This window comes from Rattus rattus, chromosome 2, assembly GCF_011064425.1.
Source record: "Rattus rattus isolate New Zealand chromosome 2, Rrattus_CSIRO_v1, whole genome shotgun sequence".
Classification (NCBI taxonomy): domain Eukaryota; kingdom Metazoa; phylum Chordata; class Mammalia; order Rodentia; family Muridae; genus Rattus; species Rattus rattus.
The window spans coordinates 185,081,985-185,085,853 of record NC_046155.1 but is presented as its reverse complement, the minus strand read 5'-3'; positions in this window follow the sequence as shown (position 1 = coordinate 185,085,853).

Below are 3,869 nucleotides of genomic sequence, written 5' to 3'. Positions count from 1 at the left end.
TATATGAATTAGAATCTGAATGTTAGAGGAAGGTGGTTGTAGAGGTGGTAGTAGTCAATGAGATAGTACTCACAAGTATTCTCAACTATTTTTGTCCCCACTGCAGGCCAGGAGAACTCTCTGGGTACTCAGAGAGTATTTGCACATGGAAGAGGGCAAGGATTCTGTTCATTATACACATTATATATATTCTGTTTCTTTATGTGTGTATGGTCATATGTTTTGTATTCCTCTGTGTTGCCACAAAAGAACATGCTTTTATTTATCAGACTGACTATGGAAATTAAAGTAAAATTGTCTGTGTGTCAATATCTTTCTGTATGGATGATTTTACCTATGTATATTTTCCTGTGTTTATCAGTGCATGTCTCTGCATGTGCCTATGTATGTGTTTTGTGTGTTCTATTATGTTCGTACACACGCACACACACACACACACACACACACACACACACACACACACATTTTGCTTTGTAACTCTGCCTGTCTGCATGTCGGTACTTGGATGTGAGCATGAACATTTTTAGGTGTCAAGGTCTCTTTCTGTGGGAATTTGTACCTGTGTATATCTCCCTATCTATATATTTCTGTGATATATGTGCATGTACAAGTGTGCATGTGTATAGATGCGTGGATCTGCATTTGTTTATATGTGTTTCTGTGTTTGTGATTTGTGTGTCTCTGTGTCTTTTTGTGATTTAGGGTGAACACAGCTCTCTCTATATGTGCGTGAATATTTATATGAATGACTGGTTACATTTCTGTATGTGTGCATAAATATTTTTAGCCTCTACTGTGTATATATCTCTGTATGAATGTAACTCTGTGTGTAAGTAGGTGTATCAGTATGTACACATATTTTAAACACTTATTTTGTGTCTCTATGCATGTCTCTGAGAACGTTAAAGTAGTAAAATCATTAAAAATATTAAAATGATTTTATTTATTCTTTTGTTTCAATATGAACTCTTCCGTTGCTGCCTTCACTACAGTTGCCTGTGTGTTGAAATGAGAATATATATATATATATATATATATATATTACTTCAAGGAAGGCCATATACATTATATTATGCTGCCTATCTTTCAGCTGCAGTTCGTTCTCAAGAACACACATTTCACTAATCCTGTTGGGGACAGAGTACATAGGAAACAGAGATAAAAAAAAATGCAGGAAGACTATTATATTTTACATTTAGAATTTTCTACAGACCATCATGCAAAGATAGAAATTTTTATTTCATTTTTCAAGTGGGAAACAGCTCTGGTTACTAAATATTATATGGCTGCAAAGAGTAAGGTAGGTTTTAACTGAACTTAAATTACACAGCATTTAATAATATACAATGGGCCCATTTTGCTCTATGTTGTTTGTTGTTAGTAGATTGTCTCATGAGGAATCAATCATCAGCCTGATATTATGTACATTGTTTCATTTTTTTCTCCATCTTTACATTTCAATTGTTATTCCTTCCTGGTTTCCAGACCATCCCCTCACTTCTCACTCACTTCTTCTTATATGGGTGTTCCTCCTGCATCCTCCTACATTACTGACCTCCCCCCAACAAACCTGTTCCACTGGGATTTCAGTCGCAGCAGGAGACAAGGGCTTCCCTTCCACTGGTGCCCATACTAAGCTATTTATTTTCAGGTATGCAGTTGGAGCCCAGTTTCAGTCCAAGTATAGTCTTTGGGTAGTGGATTAGTCCCTAGAAGCTCTGGTTGGTTGGCATTGTTGTTCATATTTGGTCTCAAGCCCCGTCAAGGTCTTCCAGTCCTTTCTCTGATTCCTTCAATGGGGGTCCCTTTCTCAGTTCAGTAGTTTCCTGCTGGCTTTCGCCTATGCATTTGCCATATTCTGGCTGTGTCTCTCAGGAGAGATGTACATCCGGTTCCTGTCGGCCTGCACTTCTTTTCTTCATCCTTCTTATCTAGTTTGGTGGCTGTATATGTATGGGCCACAGGTTGGACAGGCCCTGAATGGGTGTTACTTCTGCCTCTGTTCTAATCTTTGCCTCCCTAATCCTTCCCAAGGATATTCTTGTTCCCCTTTTAAAGAAGCACTGAAGCATGTGCATTTTGGTCATCCCTCTTGAGTTTCATGTGTTCTGTGCATCTAGGGTAATTCAAGAATTTGTCCTAATATCCACTTACCAATGAGTGCATACCATGTGTGTTTTTCTGTGATTTTGTTATCTCACTCAGGATGATATTTTCCAGTTCTGTCCATTTGCCTATGAATTTCATTAAGCCATTTTTTTGATAGTGGAGTAGTATTCCATTGTGTAGATGTACCACATTTTCTTTATCTATTCCTCTGTTTAAGAGCATCTGGGTTCTTTCCAGCTTCTGGGTATTAAAAATGGGCCTACTATAAACATAGTGGAACATGTCTTTGTTATTTAGGGGCTCTTTTGGGGTATATGCTCAAAGAGTGGTATATCTGTCTGCCGGTAGTTGAATGTGCAATTTTTCTGAGGAACCTCCAGACTTCGATTTCAGAATGGTTGTATCACTCTTCAATCACACCTACAATGGAGGAGTGTTCCTCTTTCTCCACATCCTCCCTAAAATCTGCTGTCACCAGAGCTTTTGATCTTAGCCATTCTCACTGGTGTGAGGTGGAATTGCAGGTTTGGTTTGATTTATATTTCCCTTATGACTAAAGATGTTGAATATTTCTTTAGGTGCTCCACAGCCATTGGACATTACTCGCCTGTGAATTCTCTGTTTAGATATGAACCTCATTTTGTAATAGGGTTATTTCTTTCCTTCCAGTCTAACTTCATGAGTTCTTTGTATATTTTAGATATAAGCCCTCTATCAGTTGTAGGATTGGTGTAGATCATTTCCTGTTGTTTTGCTGTATTTTTGTCCCTAATCGACGGTTTTCCTTTTGCCTTAGAAGCTTTTGAAGTTTTCGAGATCCCATTCGCCGATTCTTGATCTTAGAGCATAAGCCATTGGTGTTTTGTTCAGAAATTTCTCTAGTGCCTATGTGTTCAAGGTTCGTCCCTTTTTTCTATTAGTGAGTGTATCTAGTTTGGATGTGGGTCCTGATACACTTGGACTTAAGCTTTGCAGGTTAGGGTGACAAAAAAATGGATTGATCTGTATCTTTACATACTGACCTTCGGTAGACCCAGCACCATTTGTTGAAAATCCAATTTTTTTCAACTGGATGGTTTTGGCACCTTTGTCAAAAATCAAGTGACCATAGGTGTGTGGGTTCATTTCTGCATCGTCAATTCTATTCCACTGGTCGATCTTCCTGTCTCTTTCTCTTCCTATTAGATTTAGTATATCTGGTTTTGTAGAAGTTATTATTCAACTTGGACTTGAGTTTGGTACAAGGAGGAAAAGAATGGATTAATTAACATTTTTCTACATGCTGAGTGCCACTAGAACCAGACCATATGTTGAATATGTTGTCTTTTCCCTACTAGATGATTTTGGCTTCTTTGTCAAAGATCAGATATCCACAGTTATGTGGGATTAATTCTGAGTCTGTAATTCTGTCCCATTGATCTACTAGTCTGTTGAAAAACCTCAAGCTCATTCTATACACAGTAAAAAGTCAAATATACAGAGTTATTTTAATTTACACTTTTAAAACCATATAAATAAGTACTAATATGCAACACTTCATCATACATTTAGATGCTATAAATTTTCAACTTTTCTTTATTTTAATATAGTTATGGATTTATCTGGAGTTATTAATCTCTTAGCCATTCATTGCTAACACACAGGCAGGCATTACATAGACATACATGCAGAAAAACCATAACTATATTAAAATAAAGAAAAGTTGAAAATTTATAGCATCTAAATGTATGATGAGAAGTGTTGTATATTTAGTACTTATT